This window comes from Colossoma macropomum, unplaced genomic scaffold (genome assembly GCF_904425465.1).
Source record: "Colossoma macropomum unplaced genomic scaffold, Colossoma_macropomum, whole genome shotgun sequence".
In the NCBI taxonomy this organism is placed as follows: domain Eukaryota; kingdom Metazoa; phylum Chordata; class Actinopteri; order Characiformes; family Serrasalmidae; genus Colossoma; species Colossoma macropomum.
The window spans coordinates 22,819,016-22,841,248 of record NW_023494794.1 but is presented as its reverse complement, the minus strand read 5'-3'; the positions used below and the strand labels follow the sequence as shown (position 1 = coordinate 22,841,248).

Sequence of the window (22,233 nt, the reverse complement as noted above, 5' to 3'; positions counted from 1 at the left end):
ATGATGTTCAGAGTTGGGTGCTGGGGGTTTTGTGTGTAAGGGGGGGGGTCACTGTTGGGGTGAAGTGTGTGGCTAGTGGTGACCTCCACTGAAATTTCAGTGTTTTCTATGTTGTGTTTCTTCTTCTGCCAACACGACAATACATAGGCTAGACCAAAACAGGGCTAAATGTTGAGTCACATCTAAAATTCTGTTCCACCTTAAATGGAGCAGCAGTTCCATACTGGCACCTGTACAAGCGACTGAATTTAGCTGCTGCACCATATAAGGTGGAACAGGAAATTCAAAAAAGCCAACTTTAGCTTCATCAAATCTCTCGAGTCACAATATAAGCATACCGGTATAACGGCTCTGACAAAAACTCACACCAGAGACAGAATTTTGACCGGTATAGCAGAGGAAGCACTGTTAGAGTTTCAAAACAGTCCATATATGGCAACCAAGCTGCAAAATCAGCCCTGAACTCACTGGTTTTGTGATGTCTACAGCAGTTGAGCTCTGCTCACTCACACTGAAGTTATAAGGAGTGTTTCAGCCTGGACCGCAGCCAAACAGAACAGAGATCAGTCTTAAAGGCACAGTAACAAAACCAGCCTGTTTAACTCTTGGGGATAAAGAGTGGTTGGAAAATCATAATAAGTAATACGTGGACTTCAGGGGAAAGAGATAAAATACAATTAAAATGTACGATAAGATACTGTCCTTAGAACCTTGCATACAACGCATATGTTAACACGTATGTGAAAGCACATGGAAAAGAAATGAGAGGAAATTCTCGTTTAGTAAGAGACTGGGTATTTTTTTTCTTCCTCTTTTACCATGACACAACAAAATTGCATTTTGTGAGTGTCATGAGGACCACATTAACCCAGGAGAGAGCAAAGCAGGCGCCTGCACAACTGACCGCATGATTCAAAAGTAAGAAAAATAACTTTATAAGAGCAAAAAAAAAAAGGAGAAAAAGAAAAGTCAGTCCAGAATACTGAATGCGCTTATAAAAAACACAAGACCAAATTCGTGTGCAGTGCTGGACTCATGTAGACAACATCAATGTCCACTGCTGCTCCCTCCTTTTTGAAATACATGACAGAGTGATTCCATACAGTGTCTACAAAAAAAAAAAAGTGGTGGCCTAGATCAAAGCAGGGTTGTACTACACAGTCATTAATAGTATATAAACATTATCCCATATGCTGTGCATTTGCTAAGCAGCTGCCGTCGCCGGCCGATGAAAAAACAGAGAAGGAGAGAGAGAAAGAGAGAGAGAGAGGGAGAGGGAGAGAGACACAGAGACAGAGAGGGGAGAGAAAAAAACCCTACATTTGACCAGCCAGATTCTAACAGAGGAGCTTGTATGTCTCTCTGCCAAATTGTCTTGGCAACAACAATTGTCCTGGCAACAGGTCCGCGCACCTCTGCTTGCGGTGTTCAAGGCTTTCCCCCCTCTCTCTCGCTCCGAAACGAAACACAACAAAATGTCTCCCGCAGCTGGGCTCCCTTAAGCCCGGCCCGCTTCGTCCATACACGCTCATAAAGTGCCAGTGTCCTTTTCCAGCACGACCACATAATACAGGGTAGGATAAACAACACCTGGGCCGAGCCGCTCCGATAATAACGAGCCTGTTCTGAGCAGAGCAAAGGAGAAAGAAAAGCCGAATGCCCTCACTCAACAATAAAGGACACTTGGCATGTTCCCTAATGCCGTTTGGTATACGGCACGCCCCAGGCCAAAATATCAGCAACGTTAAGATACTTTATAACTCAGTGTCACCTATAAAATGAGGAAAAGTGCATCACTTAGCTAAGCAGTAGTAGCAGCAGTTTCAAGACTGAATGTTGGTCAATACTTGTCCATTTTTTATAGATAACTGGGTCACACAGGGTCAGAAACACCTGTTTAGCCTGGCTATGAAAACTCTCAAAGGGAAACCTTATTTGAAAAAAATTACACTGTTTTAACGAATGTACACTAAAGTACAGACAAAAATCCAGCCTTCAGGATGGCTGCTGCTATGCTAATGAACTTTAGTCCACTTTTATAGATAATAGTGTCACATAGTGCCAGAAACTCTTGTTTAGCCTGGCCAGAAAGGCTCTTTTTAGGAATATTTTAGTGCAAAATCAAATTCACCCAAACAAAAGTATGGACTACGGGATGGCTGCTAGTGTTTTTAACCATGCTAATGAACTTTAGTCCCATTTATTCATCGATAACAAGATGTCATACAATGTCTGAAGCACTTTCTTAGCCTGGCTACACAGGCTCTTTCAGGTATGTTTTAGTGAAAATAATTGAATTTACACAAGTTTAGATTTACACAAAAGTACAGACAGAGTCCAGGCTGCAGGATGCCTGCTACTGTTTCTAGCTATGCTAATGAACTTTAGCCCTCTTTTGTAGATAACAGTGTCATACAGTGTGAGAAACACTTGCTTGGCTGCACAGGCTTTTAAAGTTTGGTGAGAAAAAATAGATAATTTTAACAAAAGTACAGACAAAATCTAGGCTTCAAGATGGCTGCTTCTAATGTTTTTAGCTATGCTTGGTAGCTAACCTACTTTAGTCAATTTGTATACATCACAGAATGGCAAACAGGGTCAAAAACACTTGTGTAGCCTGGCCAGACAGGCTCTTTTAGGACTGTTTTAGTGGAAAAATCAACTTAACACAATTTTAATAAAGGTACACAAAAGCATTGACAAAATCTAGGCTTCAAGATGGCTGCTTCTAGTGTTTTTAGCTATGCTAGCTAGCTACTTTAGCCAATTTGTATACATCACAGAATGGCAAAAAGCATCAGAACATTTGTTTAGCCTGGCCAGACAGGCTCTTTTAGGAATAGTTTAGTGAAAAGAACTGAATTTACACAAGTTTAGCAGATGTACACAAAAGTACAGACAGAATCCAGGCTGCAGGATGCCTGCTACTATTTTTAGCTGTGAACTTCAGTCCACTTTTATAGACAAGTGTAATACATTGTCAGAAACCCTCGCTTTTCTGCACAGGCTCTTAGTTTGGTGAAAAAGAATTAGACAATTTTAACAAATGCACAAAGTACTGACAAAATCTAGGCTTCAAGATGGCTGCTGCTACTGTTTTTTGCTATGCTAAGTAGCTTCTTTAGTCAATTTATATATATCACAGAATGGCAAACAGACAGGCTCTTTTAGGAATATTTTAGTGGAAGAATACAATTTACACAAATAAAAACATGGATAAAGTTTTTAGTGTTTTTAGTCATGGTAATGAACTTCAGTCTGTTTTTTAATGGATAACAAGATGTCATACAATGTCAGAAAGTGCTTTCTTAGCCTGGCTACACAGCCTCTTTCAGGAGTGGTTTAGTGAAAATAATTACATTTACAAACTTTTAGCAAATGTGCACAAAAGTACAGACAAATTTCAGGCTCCAGGATGCCTGCTAATGTTTTTAGCTATGCTAATGAACTTTAGCCCTCTTTTATAGACAACAGTGTCATACGGTGTCAGAAACTGCACAGGCTCTTAAAGTTTGGTGAGAAAAATTACACAATTTTAACAAATGTACACAAAAGTACAGGCAAATTTCAGGCTCCAGGATGCCTGGTACTGTTTTAGCTATGCTAATGAACTTTAGCCGACTTTTATTGATAAAAGTGTCACACGGTGTCAGAAACTGCACTGGCTCTTCAAGCTTGGTGAAAAAAATTACACAGTTTTAACAAACGCACAAAGTATGTACAAAATCCAGGCTTCAAGATGGCTGCTGATAGTGTTTTAGCTATGCTATGTAGCGACTTTAGTCAGTTTGCATACATAACAGAATGGCAAACAGTGTCAGCAAGTCTTGATTAGCTTGGCTAGACAGGCTCTTTTAAGAACAATGTAGTAAAAAAAAAATGTACACACCTGTAACAAAGGTAAACAAAATTCAGGCCTTATGGTCGATGCTGCTAGTTTTTATAGCTGTGCGAATGAACTTCAGTCCACTTTTATAGATGACAATGTTATACAATGTCAGAAACACTTACCTTTGCTACACAGGAATTTAAAGGAATACTTGAATGAAAAAATTTACAACATTTTATCAAATGTATACAAAAGCACGGTCAAAATTCAGGCTTTAGGATGGTTTCTAGTAGTTAGCCATACTGATAGACTTTAGTCCATCTTCATAGAAAACATGATTTATACATTGAAGAAACACTTGCATATCTACCATGGCTACACAGGAGCTTAAATGAATACTTTTGTAAAAAAACATAATTTACACAGTTTAAACTGATGTGCACAAAAATGTGAACAAAATTCATGTTTCAAGGTTTTTAGCTGTGCCAATGAACTTTAGTCCATTTTATAGACAGCAGTGTCCTACTCTGCTTGCCTTGGCCACACAGGAAACCCTAAAGAAATACTTTAGTAAAAAAAAAAATACTAAAAAAGTATGAACAAACGTCAGGCCTCAGGATAACCGCTGCTAATGTTTTTAGCAATGCTAATAAAATGTAGTCCACTTTTAACAGTGTCATACCGTGTCAGAAACACTTGCTTAGCTACCTTGACCACACAAGTTTATAGGACTACTTTACTAAATAAAAAATAAAAAGATATTACACAATTTAAACAGTGTCTGCTTACCTTGGCTACACATACTTGAATGAAAAAAAATATATTTACATTTAAATATAGTTTAACAAATGTGTACAGAAGTATGAACGTCAGGCTTCAGGATGGCTGCTGCTAATGTTTGTAGCAATGCTAAACTAGTAAAATAGTAGTCCACTTTTTACAGATAACAGTGACATACAGTGTCAGAAACACTATAGCTATTTTGACTAAGTACACAATTTAAACAGTGTCTGCTTACCTTGCCTACTGAGGAACGTATAGTAATACTTGAGAGAAAAAAAATATTTACATTTAAATACATTTTAACCAATGTGTACAAAAGTATGGACAAATTTTATTCTTCTGGTTGGCTGCTGCTGCTGTTTTTAGCTACGCTAATGTTAAATGGGCCACTTTAGGAATAGTTTAGTGATAAAAACAAACTGACAATTTCACCTTTCACACTAATGCTAGTGTTTTTAGCTATGCTAATGTTAAATGGGCTGCTTTAGGAATAGTTTAGTGATAAAAACAAACTGACAATTTCACCTTTCACACTAATGCTAGTGTTTTTTAGCTATGCTAATGTTAAATGGGCTGCTTTAGGAATAGTTTAGTGATAAAAACAAACTGACAATTTCACCTTTCACACTAATGCTAGTTTTTTTTAGCTATGCTAATGTTAAATGGGCTGCTTTAGGAATAGTTTAGTGATAAAAACAAACTGACAATTTCACCTTTCACACTAATGCTAGTGTTTTTTAGCTATGCTAATGTTAAATGGGCCACTTTAGGAATAGTTTAGTGATAAAAACAATCTGACAATTTCACCTTTCACACTAATGCTAGTGTTTTTAGCTATGCTATGCACTTTTAGATAACAGTGTGTCATACAGTGGCAGAAACCACATGAGCAAGTCTTCTAGAGAAATACTGACTAACTCCACACGATTTGAGGCGTGTTTGTGATGGTTTAGGTGTGCAGTTAGCACCGTGCTAATGTAGTGGAATGTTAGCTTCCATTAGCTATGTTAGCCTGTGCTAAAACTAAAGTAGGTGTCTCAACTAAGCGACTACATTTGGGCTAAAGGTGAACAACTGATTTGATTTTTCACCAAACTATCACTTCAGTGCTGCTCGGCTGAACTTTATTTGGCCCTAGCAGTGAAATATGAAATGCGCTTGTGCCCCAGAGCGGAGTGTGTTTGATAACAGGCTGGTAAAAGTGTGCCAAAAGGCAGGGTCCAAACTACCCTTAGCCACTTCCCACAAACGCACGAAAGGACACATGCGTTCTGTACCTGACTGTTTGGACGCCGTTGTGCGAATGACGAGGCAGATTAAACAGCTTTTTGAGCTTCAGCACACTGCATGTATGCCAACTGCAATAAAGGCCTTGTTAACAGCCGGCCGTGCAGAAACGTTTTCAAAGCAGCCGGTTGTTTGTGCGAGTTCTTCTAAGATTCCCTCATTGTGCGCTTGTAAATTCTTCAGAGATCTGAACACGTTTCGGTCTGCCCCGTCCCTTCTCCAAAATGGAGGACATTCTATCTCTTTTGTGCGCGCGCACTTCCCTCCTCGGAGCGACCCCAGGCCCGTTTCGCACAGCCTTGGTTGTAAACAAATAAGAAGCACTGCGAGAGAATTCTCCGGCTACCTCTGTCTTTTTTTTTTTCTTTCCCTTTTTTTTTTTCTTTTCTTTAAACAAACCATTTCCAGATATTTTTCCTTTTAGAAAAGGAGGCAGTGATCTCACATGGACTTGCTGAACACCATATGGGTGCCGGGGTTAGCTGAGGACACGCATGCACCTTGGCAAACATACAACTTCCCTATTAGAATCCAAGATACATTTTTCACATCAGTGAAATGCCTGTGTGCTTCGTGTATATATTTAAAGGGGACACGCCTGAGAAAACTAACTTTGCGAGCCTTCTATAATTTGTTTTTTTTCCCTTTTTGTTTTTCTTTTTCCCTTTAACGTGCCCTGTCTTTTGCCTAAACAAAATATGTTTGGGCAAAGAAATTTGGTTATTAACCATTAACTGCCTGACAGGTTTTATCTATGTGTACATACAAAAATACTGCTGGCAGCTTGTCTGTGCCATCTGTCTGCTTCAATGAAAATAAGCCCCAGTGTTTAGGCCAAGCGTAGCACTAACCAACCTGTTTATATTCAACACTATGTATATATATATATATATATATATATATATATATATATATATATATATATATATAGATGTATATATATATAGATGTATATATATATATTTATACTTTGCTTACGTGCGAGCAGAAAGGCCCCATTCAGGCACGAGAAAAGATTTACCAGGCAAAAACTCCAGCAACTTTTAAACATAATTACATATGCAAAAAGCAGGCAGCTGACTGGCTGGCACACCTCGGGTATGGAAAATCCCCACTATGCCCATACGATTTCTCTCTAAGGTAAAAGTTCCCACCGCGGCAGACGAGATCTAAGCGCGCAACTGGTTTCCTGGTATGGGTGTGAGTGAGTGAGCGAGCGAGCGAGCGAGTGAGGCAGATAGCAACAGCACATGTCTCTGCCCCTATACGAGTCATCTGAGGTGAACAATATACGCTCCCCTGGAGCTGCAGCCAAGTCCTGACGCACGCCATGACATTAACAAACACACACGGGAGGGTTGTGCGAGGGGTCAAACTCAACCAAAGCGTCAAAAGTTTGGGGACACCTGGGTTTTCTAAACGTTCTCCAGCACAAATTAGCTTCGCATATTAAAGGAGAACTCCTGTGACTTTTCAAATTTTGTGCATATATACAGGGTTAAGATGCAGACAAAGTCTTTCAGAGGGGTTTGGTGTAAAATGCTCGGTTCTAGAGAAGCTTGCCAAGTCAGAATTGTTCACAGTGGTGGTGATAGGAACCAGATGTCCACCTTTAAAAGCTCTCTCACTCAAGTCAGTAAGCTAGATATATGGTTGTAGTTTTGGGGTTTTTGGTAGATGCACGGCCAAAAAAACAAAGCTAATAAGCAAAATGCCTCATTGTAGTTTTGAGAAGGGTTTTGGTACATACTTGGCCAATAAAACTATAGGCAAACTGGTCATTGTAGCTTTGAGAATGTTTATGGTACAAACATGGCCAATAAAACAAAGTTAATAGGCAAAATGTCTCATTGTAGTTTTTAGAAGGTTTCTGGTACATGCGGGGCCAATAAACCTTGTTTTGTCCATTGTTAACATGTAAAACGTATGTGGTGATTCTAACTAGTAAATAAAATGGCTTTTGTGTTGTCAACGTTGTGACACCTGGCTCCCATCATCACCACTGTAAACAAATCTCCACAATGAACAATGTCACACCAAACCACTCTGAATGACTTTACATCTCAACCACTGAATCATGCAGATTTTTTGAAAAATCAATAAATTCCCCTTTAAAGACAAAGCACATTTATCTTAAGGAAACAAAACAACGCTTTTACCTTAATTTTGAGAGTGCTAGCTTGGGGAATAAGTTCAAAGGTCAATCATTTTATCCCCTTATTGTGATGTCAAACCTTTCAGGTGTTTGGACCAAAGGAGTTTCAAAATGTGCTTTTAACAATCGTCTGGAAGAGAAAACTGTCAAATCATTATTTAAAAGCGGCTCTTTATACCAAGAAAGACACTTTGATGAAGCTGAGAAGCTAAATATACCCAAAGGATTAGCACATTTTCTTAAAGGGCTCATATCATGGAAAAGTAAAATAGCTTTTTTTGAAATTTCAGTTTGAGGCAGAATGTAAACATTGTTATGGTTTCAAAGTGAACCACTCCACACAGTCCACATATGGAAAATAAGCTGCAACTTAGTTTCACCCTTTGAATTCACCCTTTTTGTGATGTCACGAAAACAATCTGCATATACCCTCCCATTCAGCCTACAGCTGTTTAGCCCCGCCCACTCACACCGAAGTTATAAGGGGTGTTTCAGCTCAGACTTGTTTTTATAAATAAGGTACAAAACAGGGCAGTCAGAATAGAGCTCATTTATATACAGTCCTATGCAAAAGTTTGGGCACCCCTGCACAAATTAAGTGCAAAATATTTAACATGTCCTCTACAGAGAACACACTGCTGTTTATTTTCTGCATTTAGCATATTGGGGGGGAAATAAAACATAAAATGTGGCCAGTGAAACGTTATAGCACATTTTATATATATTACATTTTATGTTTTATTTTTCTGGCTTGTTATGCCATATTTAAGTGAGTCTTCTGTAGAAAAATCAAGAAAACATAAAAAAAAGGGACAGTTTAACTGGGGACGTTTAGACATTTGCATACAACTGTACATCAGTTTTAAAGATACAATAACTAAAACATCCAGGAAGAAGAGAGGTTGGAAAATGGTCATGTAAAAATGCATTTTTGGTACATAAAACCACAGAAAAGTGTAGGATATGGGCCCTTTAATTGAAAAATAAATAGTGAAAAGCAAGCAAGCAAGGTGTCCCCAAACCTTTAAAGGCAGTCCTGGTGGACAGTGGAATAAAGTGCTTCTATTAGTCAAAGTCTCAGCTGTTGCCGGACAGCACGTTTCAGAAAGGCCTGGTGGGTAACAGACAAAGGGGGTGTAGCCTTATCTAGCAGCCAGAAGAGCGCTATAGTCAGTGCCTATATTAAGCCTTCTCATGTAGAGCTGCTGCCATATCACTCACAGTATTTCCCTCCCTGCATTCCCATAGCCAGCGAGAAGAAACACACTCCATACGCTGCTGCCCAGTTCACAGAAACACAACCATGGTCAAAAAACAAGGAATTGTGTGGGAATGAACAGTGCCATTCCGTAGGAAACCGATTCCTCTCAAACGCAAAGCACTCTGGACAACCTGAAGTGGCAAAATACAGCAAATCTGACAGAGTCACACATTCAGCTAACTCGAAACATTTGGCGCATCACCATTTTTCAAAACCAGCTTCGAAATGAGGAAATCGCCCAGCAGGGCACGGCACGCATTTCCACAATATATGATTCACACGAACATTTACGCACTTACAGTACATATGCAGAACATACCGTAAGCTCAATTAGAAAAATAATAGATGATTCACATGTGATCATAAATATGCAACAGCTGAAACACACGGAAGATTCTGGCTAAAAGCAAAACAAAGGCTCATCTGACAGCAACAGTTGCGCAACTGTTTGACACACAAAAAGTCAGACGTCTTGCAACAACAGGTAACGTATACTCAGACTAGAGCACAAAGTGGCCTTTCAGACTGATCCGGGATCAGATGCCTTGGCTCAAATCCTGACCCTTTCCACTGTAACTGAGAAAATGTAGAGATAATGCTGATATCTGTTATTTCCCAACTATATCATGCTATCAGATTATGTGTAAGTTAGCATTAATAAGGTTAATAGATAAAGCTTGTTTAGAATGGACTGTTTAGTTCAGGTTTCTAGCCAAATTGCACCAATTTACTATTAATGTACTATTCATTAAAAGGGGAATTCCACTAACTGTTCAAAATGTCTGCATAATAAAGTGGTTAAGATGTAAAGTCATTCAAAATGTTTCGAGAAACTCTGTCAGAATTGTCTACAACTGGTGGTGATAGGAACCAGACGGCCACCTCTAAAAGTCCCCGTACAGAAAGTCATTACATGAAATGGTTATGAATACACAGCCTGATGACTAAGACATTGTTTTGTGATAGTTTTGAGAAGATTTGGACCTAAAATGTCTATGTTTTTAAATCCATTCAAGGTACATGTAAGCAAAATGGTCCCTAAGGAAAACTTAACATTTCAGATTTTCCACTATTTTCCAATCATCAACATTCCATATAAAACTCAAAAGACGCATGTAGGTTCACTGGTGGTTTTGGATAGTAAATAAAATGTCTATATTTGTGTTGTAGTCATGGAGACCCCTGGTTCCTATCACCACCACTGTAAACAAATCTGAACCATTTCACACCAAACCACTCCAAATGACTCTGTTTACATCTCAACAACTAAATTATGCAGGAAATTAGAATTCACCTTTTTTTTTAAACAATCTGAAGCATTCAGCAGCTTGCATCTCAATTAACTTGAGCTAAAAACAAAAATTGTTGTGCAACCCCCTATACTGACATACCGGTTTAACCCAGCGAGTTTAAGATCAGCCTGAGCTTACCTTTGGGTTTGGGATGGAGAAATTGTTCCTCCACCTTGCCTTGGCTGCACAGATCACATCTGACGTCCCTCCGACAGCGTCGTCGTCTTCAGCCAATCCAAACCGATCGCTAAAAACATCACATTCAGTTAATCATCACATATTTTATATACAGTTAAATTTGTTACACTGCAATGAAACCACTGCTATGTTTAGCATTAACACTTACACTACACGAGTTAGCTTTTCTTTTTTTTCAGTATAAATGATCACGTTTTCTTTATCATTTTGCAATTATCTAATAGGTTAAAGCTTAATCGGGTCTATTTCGAGGAAAACAGCACCACAAGTAAATATTAGTGACAGTAATAGTGACAGTGCTAGTTTGGGAATAAAGCCAAAGGCCACTCATTGATCCCCTTGTTATGATGACTGTACTCGTCAGCACTCAAACCTTTCAGCTGTTTAAAACACCTTTGGACTAAAAGAGTTTCTAATAAAGCAATAAGCCACAAAAGTTGTGTTTTTAAGCACGACATGAAGTAGAGACCATGGTTAAACTCACTATAACTCACAGCCTCACGTGGCTTACTGCTTTTATAAAACACTCACAGCATAAAATCTAATAAAATGGACACATATTTACCATAAATCGAATTGTTATACTCAATAATAAACAATTCTTCCACCAAGAAATGCAGTTATGTTTAGACTAGGTTATTGTTGCCATACAACTATGGGCTGGTAAAGAAGGACAAGAACTTTCAGTCGTCCTTCACTGTATACAGCAGTCACTTTATGAATTTTTTAATCTTTTGTCATATAATAATGAAGACAGTGTAGTACAGCAGTGTTTAATGCAGAGTTCTTCTCCTTATAAGCAGATTTTGTTCACTGAATCACTACCACAGCGCTAATGCTGATTTTCTCAAGTGCCTATATGCGATTTCCTGATTGTGTTAGCATCATGCTAATAGTGCCACACATTCATTTTCCCACACTGGCTTTAGTACTACTTAAATAGCAGATTTAACCAAAAAGACACATTTGAAGCATGTATGACATTCATAAAACATACTTTTTATACTCGTACACTTTACACTTTAGATACAGATTCAGTAAATACTTCAATTTAAAGCCTGACAGTGAATACTAATGGAGGAGCAGTTTAGCCTGTTAGCTATCTTTTAGCCTGTTTAGCCTGCTATATTTCAGCCCAGTTGTTAAGAAAATACGTTTTCAGCTGCTCAGTTTTAGCAGAACCGGGTTCTTAATTAAGCTGTCAGTTCACTCTGTGGTCCATGTCAGAAAAATAAGGGTCCAGTCGCAGCACAGTGTTTTTTAGTGAGTTAGTGCATTAATGCAGAATTCAGTTGTTGTGAGGCGGCCATGGCTGTGTGTATATGAAGGATCTTTCAATGGCTTCGAACGTGGCTCAGATTTTAGGATCTGTTTTTAGAAATGTGCTTTTAATAATGTTTTGGAAAAGAAAACTGCCAGATCAGTATTTAAAACCTGCTCTTCATACCAGTGAAAGCACTTTGATGAACATGAAGCTGAGTGAGCGCTGATGCTAAATATACCCAAAGCATTGGCACATATCTGCTGTGTGCTAACCAAAGTAGAGTTTTTTCACAATTAATGGGGAATTCCATCGATTTATCAACATTTCTCCTGGCCGAAATGACCAGTGAAGATGGTAAAATAGTGGTACATGTGAAAAAATAAGTTTTCATTGGGGACTATTTTGCCTTTGGATTTTAAAAAAAGATCCAAAAACCTACTCAAAACGATCATAAAACAATATCAGACATCAAGTGATGTATTCATAACCATTTCATTGTAATAACTGTCTCTGAGGGAGCTTTTAGGAGCATTAAAGGGAGAACTGCACCACTTTTTCAAAATTTCTGTAGAACTCATTGGTTGAGATGTAAACAGAGTCATTCAGTGTGGTGTGAAATGCTCCATTCTAGAGAAACTTATCGAGCCAGAATTGTTGACAGTGGTGGTGATAGGAACCAGACATCTAAAGAGTTTAACACCGACCTTACAGTAAAGTTATTAGATGAACCGGTTGCCTGATGCCTGAGACAATAGTTTTGAGATAAGCCTGTGGCCTACAATGTTTTTTTAAATCCATTTATGGTGGAGGAGTACATGCGGGGCATTGTAAGGCCAAACAGTCGCAAAAGAAAACACACTTTTTCAGATTCTCCACTATTTTAACATCATCAACATTCCATATAAGACACGTGTAGGTTCACGGGTGGTTTTGGATAGTAAATAAAATGCCTATATTTGTGTTGTAGTCATGGCGACCCCTGGTTCCTATCGCCACCGCTGTAAAGAAATCTGACCCATTTTATACCAAACTGCTATGAATGACTCTGTTTAAATCTGAACCATTTGCTCGTGCAGAAATACTGAAAAATGAGTGCAATCAAGAAAATGCAAATTTCAGGAAAAAAAGGCAAGGTGTCCCCAAACTTTTGGTGGGCGGTGTAGTTTCATTTGACCCGAACTACAACGAGTAGCTGCTGAAGGACAGCACTGGGCAGTGCATTACAGTAGTCTCCAAACTGCCGCATTGTTATTCTGTGGGTTGAAAGTGTCTCTACCGCATTCTGTTTCGATGCAGTGCAAAAAAGTTGTCCAAGTTATGTTTGAACAATGGCTAGTCGCCGGCTGGTCACCGTTACCATGGTTTCCATCTGTCTTTGTCCTTGGTACGACATGCGCTAGTTTCTTTAACTTTGTAAAATAATGCCCCGCTAGTCGCCTGCTTTGCGAAACAGAGGGAGCGAGTGAGTGAAACACCCCAAACGTGGCTGTTTGCCACTTTTACACTTTTGGGCTTACCACTCGCGTTTCAGGTTACTTTTCTGTAGTTGCAGGCTTTTCTCAAAAGTCCTAGCAGCTTGATCATGTTGGAAACACTTCTTTCAAGTCATATCCATACTGTATTCATAAATTTCCCAGAAAATAAACTGCTGCACTTTCCCTGGAACACGACAAGAAACTGCCATAAACAAAACTTGGGGGGGGAACAAAATGACCCCTCCTACTGGTGCGCACAGGAACATCAGAATAAACAAAGGCTCTTTCACACAAGAGCGAAGAAATGAAACTATAGAACTTCCTCATGATATGTTTTGATAAACACCAGCGCTGATTGGAACGCTGATTCTGGCCTGGACGCAGTGTATCGGAGGCCCAAAAACCAAACCCAAGTCGTATTTTAAACCTGAAGCGCCTGATACTCCAGAGATTAGGCAATGCGATTTTTGCATAAACAGTGACGCACTGTAGGCTGACACTGTCCCATATTTAACTCGATGAGCAGAAGTGCACCTTGCAGAAATAGTACGGTCAGAAGTTCACAGGCCACTAACTGTTAAAAAAAGAGACAGAGAAAAAAAAACATAATGACATTGTCTTATAGGGTCCGACGTCTTATCAGCCCACATTCCTCAAACATTTAAGGAATCTGGAGCTCGATGAGAAGAACATACCAGTACAGTATTAAACAAAAAACATGCACACATTCAAACGCAACACAGATCCAGCTATGCACTCTGAGTTCAGGCCTTTGTCTTTGACCAAAAGTGCTTTTCAGAGAAAGCAATCACTACTATCATTATTAACAGAGCATTTCATTCCGGCAACAAAGTCAGTCTGTCCCAGAAACTCCTCCACGATCGCCCTATCTGGACATAATCAAGCGTTCTCTATTTATAAACACTTCAATCTAATCATATACTGAGCATGCTTGACCATACATCACAATACATCATGTTTTTAAAGTCGCATGTGGGTCAACACTTCTGTTCCTCATTCTCATAACTACAGAACTTCATGTTAGTTTCATAGGACATACAGAATCATTCATAGTAGACGCTGAATCATTTACTGTACATGTTAAATAACACCTAGTAGATAGTGAACAATTCTCAGTAGTTACTGAATAAGTAATAATAGATACTGAATACTCAGTACAGTATCTACTATGAAATATTCAGTATGAATTCATAGTAGATAATGAATAATTCATAGAATTCACTGAATAATTGCTAGTAGATCCTGAATATTTCATAGTAGATACTGACTATTTCATAGTAGACACTAGATAATTCATAGTGGATACTAAATACTTTGGAGAAGATACTAAAAAACTCATACAAGATACTGAATAATTCATAGACGATACTCAATATTTCATAGTAGATGCTGAATAATGTATAGTAGACACTGTATAATTCATAGTAGGTACTGAATACTGAATACAGTATCTACTATGAAGTATTCAGTAACTACTATGAATTCATAGTAGTTGCTGAATATTTCATAGTAGACACTGAATAATTCATAGAAGATACTGAATTTTTATAGTAGATACTGAATAATTCATAGCAGATACTGAATAATTCACAGAATATACAAAATATTTCATAGTAGATACTGAATAATTCCTAGTCTATACTGAATACTTCATAGAATATACTAAATATTTCATAGTAGATACTGAATAATTCCTAGTAGATACCGAATCATTCATAGAAGATAATGAATAATTCATAGAATATACTAAATAATTCATAGAAGATACTCAATATTTCATAGTAGATATTGAATAATTCATAAGAGATACTGAATAATTCTCAGTAGATACTGACTAGTTACGGGATAATTTATAGTAGATACTGGATAATTAATCGCAAATATGGAATAACTTATTGTTGATATGGAATAATTTAAAGTAGACACTGAATAATTTGTAGTAGTTACTGAATACCTCATAATTCAGTGAACAGCTCATAACAGTAAGCCTTGAGATCACTAACTGAGTAATAAGGCTGAAGTTTTTTTATAAGTTAAGAAGTTAAAAAGTTTAAAAGGTAATTCATCCATTTATGGATGTTCAGTATCCACTCCTGATTAAGGTGTGAGGACATTCAATGTAGGATTAAACTGAGGCCTAACTTACACCTTAGTTACACAGCAGTAACAGAATAAATGGACAGTTTGTCTGCAGTTTAAAAGTTCAAATCAGGCTTATACTGGCGTACGTCCTCTACAGGTTGAGATGTATATAATTCAGAAGACAAATCATACAACTTTGAGACCTATTAGAAGTTTAGCCTTTTTTTTTTTCCGTGGTCCATTTTGAGTCACTGATGTAACCCTCCTCCCTCCGAGCGACACGAAGCACCAGATAAGTCACCGCGACGTTTCTTTAATACCTTCCAAAAACTTTCATCAGGGGATTTAAGTGGAGAGTGAAATTAATATTTGATTATTAACAGCCAAATTAGCGGTGTTAGGTGAAAATAGACTACTATTTCTAAGGGCTGTAAAATAGTACAGGCGGTTTCATCATCGCAAAGCCCTCCTCCGAGGCCCTGCTCAAATTTGGCCTTGACTTTCAATTAGACCAGTGAAGGTCATTTCTGTAACGGCGGTTTGAGTATCCCCGCACGCTCAGATCACGCAGAACAGCACAGTGAGTACTTAACAGGTACCCTGTGTATGTTGCTAATGTGTGGCGTCCCTATAGAGTACCCCGGCCGTGTTACGCTCCGAAATAAACGACCTGAATGAGGCACTGTGGCTATAATTTCTTAGAATGTCATCCTGTCAAATAGGGAGCTGGTAGAAATGGCAAATCTAATCAATTAAAAGCCAGATGACAGGCTCATTAATGCGCGTCTCAGTGTGACAGCGGCTTTGAAGCCTTTGGACACTTCTACGTCTCCAAAATAAACACCCGCAACGCCGTCCTTTACATAACCAATGCCAAATATTTTCAAAATTCCATTTTAATGGTCCTCCTTTTTGTTTTTGGGGGCTTTTTTGGCACCTCTGTTGTTCGTGTGCGATTCAGCCAGGGTCCATGCTCAGTGCCAGGCCAGCAGAATATTGCATAGTTATTACATAGAATGTTAAACAGTTACAATTATAGAATGTTACAGCTACATTTACAGGATGTTACACAGTTACGTTAACAGAATGTTAAATAGTTACATTCATACAATGTTAGAGTTACATTTACAGAATGTTACATTGTTACATTCAAAGAATGAAACACACTTGCATTTATACAATGTTAAGTAATTACATTTATAGAATGTTAAGTAGTTACATTTATACAATGTTATATATTTAAACTTGTAGAATGTTAAATGGTTGCATTGATAGAATTGTTACATTTACAGAATATAACACACTCGCATTTATAGAATGTTATCTAGTTACATTTACAGGATGTTAAATACTTAAACTTTTAGATTAAGTAGTTACATTTATAGAATGTTATCTTGTTACATTTATAGAACGTTAAATGGTTACATTATAGAATGCTCAGTAGTTATGTTTGTAGAAAGTTATACATTAAAACTTTCAAAATGTTAAGTAGTTACATTTATAGAATGTTATATATTTAAAACTTTAAAATGTTAAGTAGTTACATTTACAGAACTTTATCCAACGACATCTATAGAATGTTAAATAGTGGCATTTTATAATGTTCAGTAGTCACATTTTCAATGTAATATTGTATTGCAACTTTTACCCCATTAAGTAATTACATTTCTAGAATGTTACATAGTTACATTTCTAAATGTAATTGTAGGAAAAACATTCTTAACTTACAAATATGTTAATTGAAAAAGATTTGATAGTTTTTTTTTTAGATATTATAAAGTAAGTTTGGGCTTTTCATCATTAAATTTGTGCCCAATTTTAAGGGCAGCTGGCATTTTGTCTTAAATGGAGAAAAAAAAGACAATGTATATGAATATCTAATAAATAGGTTGTTTGAACTGTGCAAAGCAATAAATAATATTTGGCTGTAATCAAGAGTCAGTCCTGAACTGAAAGAGGTGTTCGCCACAGTTAGGGTAAACCTAAAAAATAAAATTCTATTTTTCTAATTTTTATTAAATTCTAAGATTTCTGTTAAAAATAGTCTTATACGTACAGCATAACACACTAGAAGTAAAACTCTTTAACATGTAAATATGTGAGGTGTAATACTAAACATGACCTGCTGTAAAGGAACAACAATACTTAACGTGTGATAAGAGTTAATCTATTTATCAAAATCCATAAACAAATAACTGATATCAATGCTGCCATCAACAAATGACCTTGCAAATGCTGATACACGAATTTGTACGCAAATAGGAAAAACAATAAGATTACTGACGTTTTTAGGGGAGATATAATGACACTGTGCATACACCTGATGTTTTTTTAGATAACAGTACTTTTCTTGACTTAGACTTTTTTTTAACATTTAGATCATTTCATAGACTTTAATATGTAAGGTTAAGCACTTTCCTGCTAGAATGCTTGTAGTACATGCATTAATATAAATATAGGCATATATATACACTGAGAACAGAAGTGAGTGGTTCTGAATACTGAGTAGGTGTAATAGTTAACTCTACAACAAAAACAGAAGAAATATCATGTTTCTGAGCATGAACAGGTTAAAAAGTAAGAAGAAATCAGCTAAAGTAAATTTAGAGGAGTGAAACTTCGGAACTCTGTCATCAGCGCATTTACACTCCACGTGCCAAAGTCAACAAAATGTGTGTTTTGGGGTTTTGATGTGTATTTTTAGTTTTGCTCACGTGAAATCTGTGTCTACAGCGTTCTTGCACAATGTTACATCGACATGGCCTACAGCTTCGAGAAGGCAATACACACATGCACACACTCTCACACACTCACACACACACGCCCCTTTCCCAAAAGCTGGCACAAGAAGCTTCAACTCCGAAACTGAAGGCAATTTCGGTAGATATTTAAACTCATTCCAAAAAAAGAGGAAAAAAATAAACTCGGATGGAGTTAAAAACAAAAAACAAATATGGTCATGATTCAAGATGAGGAATACAAAGGTCAGGGAAAAGAAACAGGAAAAACTCCAATTTTCACTTCAAACACAGACTGAAAAAAATCAAAAATCAAAATGTATACACGTGTGTATATACATGCATACATATATATATGTGTATATATATATATATATATATATGTATATATATATATATATGTATGTATATGTATGTATACATGCATACATTTATATATGTATGTGTGTGTATATATATATATATATATATATATGTAAGTAGATACACATATATGTATAATATATATATATATACATATATATAATATATATATATATATATATATATGCACCCAATATATATATATATATATTATATATAATACAATACATATATGATACGTATATTCACACACATCAACTTATATACACACATATACATACAATTACTTTTTTTCACAAAATTAAAAAATGCTAGTTGCTCTTCGCGTTGTGTTAACATGGAATGATGAATGGACCATCAGAAATTATCCAAAATTACAGGGAAAAAAATCTGGTTCCATTACCTCCCATTCAAAGTGAAGAACGTTTTTTCCTTCTCCTGTAAAGTTACCATTTTTTAACTGTTTCAACTGTTTTCCGGCAGCAACAATATATTTCTATATATGAAATGCTTCCTGTACCTTGTAAAGGTGTTGTATGCAAATATTATTAATCTCAAATTATTAACACGATATGGACATACTATGTTTGTAAAAATCAAAGTCATAATCTTCATTGTCCTCAACAGCCTGTGCAAAATATCAATTACTGGCTGGCATGTTGGAAAGCAGCTCAAACTACTGAGAAAACCAGAAACTGCAGCAGCATGATTATCTGCTCCGGAATATTGAATATATGCAATTCGTAATAGTGCCAAGAAAATATCGATCTGGGGGGTGTTGCTGTGTTTTATGGGCACGGAGCGCAAGCCTGACCTTCCACCTAAACGCGAAAGGCGCGCGCATCCAGCAGGCCAGAAAAACATGCCAGTTTGCAGGAGAGAGAAATGAATGCTACAAACTCGGTGGAAGTTTTTTTTTCTTTTCTTTTTTTTTCAGAGAAGCCTAAGTGAGAGCATTTGAAGGCTCCAGGCTTCAGAATGAAGTGCAGCGGTCAGATGCTCCAGCTTGACCTGCGCTGACCCTTAATGTGGAGTCGAGGCCTAGTCAGGAATGGAGTTTTAGTGCGGATGGAAATTTGATAGCAGGACTGTTGGCAATTAATGACACTAACAACGACAACAACAACAACAACCCAAATCTCATTCGTGTACCAGCCACTCAGGACACCGCACCACTCCATCCAGAAAAAACAAAGGACTAGATTTAGTGTAATCTAAGCTGGATCTGAATGCATGGCTGTGCTTCAGCCTAGTGAGTCAATACAAAAGTTCCAAGGTCATATAGGCGCATGTTTGGCAGGTCAACATCTAATCCAGCTCCATTTAAGCCTGGCAATCTCCAAAAAATTACAAAAAAGGGGGTGGGGGGGACAAACTAAGCTGGCCTGAAATGAACAAGCTCAATAGGAAAAATACAAGAAAAAAAAAAAGTCTGTAAACCTGAAAAAGGAGAGAGGGGAGAAAACGTGACTAACGTGACTAAGCCAAAAGCCTTTTTTTGGCAAAGCCGGCTCTGTTTGGAAGCACATTTTAATATGGGCATGCTGAAGGAAATGCAGGAGAGAAGGGTAAAGGCTAAATGAGTGGGCAAAGCTCATGTGAGCATGGTCAGCTCTAGCTTTCAAAACACTGACCACACTTTTCACTTGCAGAGAAAAATGGGGGGAAAAAAAATGCTTTCCCCAATGTTTAGCTGTTTAGGTGGGACATGGAGGCTGGGCGTCACGGGCAAACGGGCATTTTGTCTACCCAAAAAAAAAGAGGGCACCCAAAATAAATAAATAAATAAAAACCACACACATAAAATTGGACCTCTCTGTCTTTCAGCATTTCAGCCAGACCAGACCAGCCTGCCGAGGACTTTTCTGCCTTCGTATCTGGGGGCTGTTCGTAATTTTGGAGAGGACCGAATGGCTAACAAGACACTTAATACGGCCACAGACACACACGCAGCGCGAGGGCACAACAGCTGCCCACTTTTCCTATTAAATTCACAGGCACAAAGCAGCAGCAGCGGCAGCGTATTTACCCCCAGTTTTTGGGGGAAATCTTTCGGGATTAAATGGCGATTTAGGCACGGCTCGAGCACGCGCGCGCTCTCAAACATGCCAAAATAAAACATACACATGTATCTCGCAAGATGGCTGAGTTCAAACCCAATTTGCAGTTGCTTTAAAAACGGCGAGACGCGCCTCGTCTCCGCGGCTTTTACGCAGAGCCTGAGCGGAGCTTTATTCTCCCAAATCTATTTTGGCTGGTTGTACAGGGGAGTCCCTGCCTCCCCTGCCTCCCCTGCCTTCCTCTCCTCCTTCTCCCTTCTTCTTCTCCTTCTTCTCCTGCTCGCGAGCCCGAAAAACACAGTGCGCAAACGTCAGCCTACAGTATTACGCGCGGCGCCGAAAACTCCTCCAGCGCTGAGAAAACTAGCCAAAAAGTGCTCGGAAAACCGAGCGAGAGAAGAGAGAGTGCCTTTTTCTTTCCTTTTTTTTTTACCTGAGACGTCACTTCACTTCAGTCAGTCCGCTTTGAGAAGTGCACGAGCCCTGTCCACTCCTCTTTCTCCCCTCTTTCTCTTTCAAAAAAAAACAAGTGACAAGTTTCTCTCCAAAAAAAAGAAGAATCTCTATCCGTGTCCACCGCGCGTTCTAGCTAACGTTAACTGCTATCACTCTTCTTATAAATAGCACAGACAGATAGTAGTAGCATTAAGCAGCCTTCCTCCTCCTCCTCCTCCTCCTTCTCCTTCTCCTCCTCCTCCTTCTCCTCCTGCTTCTCTTCAATGTCTTATTTCTTACCTGCTCGCTCCTAAAGAGACTGGCCCACAGCGTTTCACAGCTTCTCCGGTTTGTTTTGTTTTTTTTTTTCCACCTCTCCTCTCTCTCTCTCTCTCTCTCTCTCTCTCACTCTCTCCCTCTCTCTCTCTCTCTCTCCCTCCTCCTCTTCTTACGACCGAGCTTGAGTTTTTTTGGGTTATTTTTTTTCTCTTTTTTTTTCTTCTTTTCTTTTTTTTTTTAAATATTTTCCCTCACTTTGCTTCACGTCTCACTTCCATCTTCTTCTTTCATCTCATCAATAAACACACACGCTGCAGCCTACCTTCCTTCGGAGAGAGGGACCTCAAAAGCCCGAGTCCGGCGGCGCCCTCCCATTTTTTCCCACCATTCGTCGGAGGGGCCGAGGCGGCCACGCCTTTCCACAGGCGATTGGGAGAGCGCGGGGCTCCTCTTGACGCGCGTAGGCTGGCACAGAGATCGTTCACGGTCAGTCTGCCCCAATCGCGGAGCCGCACGCCCTCCTCTTTTTTTATTTTTTTATTTTTATTATTTATTTATTATTTTTTTGGGGGGGGGGCGGTTGGAAGGAAACTGCCTCCATTGTGGGCTCTGAAAGCGAAACCACCCCCCCTCCTCTTTACACGCAGGTTGTTGTGTCTGAACCGTGCATCTTTAGCCCCCCCCTCCAAAACACCTCCACCAGATCACTCC

The 22,233-nt window shown here is 38.4% G+C and overlaps 1 protein-coding gene across 2 annotated transcripts in view; it reads right to left on the bottom strand.

Moving 5' to 3' along the window:
• zbtb20 (zinc finger and BTB domain containing 20) overlaps nt 1-21,931 on the bottom strand; it is a 109,109-nt gene extending 87,178 nt beyond the window's left edge. The window contains exons 1-2 of one of the 2 annotated variants that reach the window (XM_036580637.1): nt 21,544-21,931; nt 10,746-10,854 (exon numbers count right to left, since the gene is read on the bottom strand). The gene's annotated coding sequence lies outside the window, so the exon portion shown is untranslated. The remainder of the gene's footprint in view (nt 1-10,745; nt 10,855-21,543) is intronic. The other variant, XM_036580634.1, reaches the window with a different exon arrangement.
• Nucleotides 21,932-22,233: the final 302 nt, after the last annotated feature.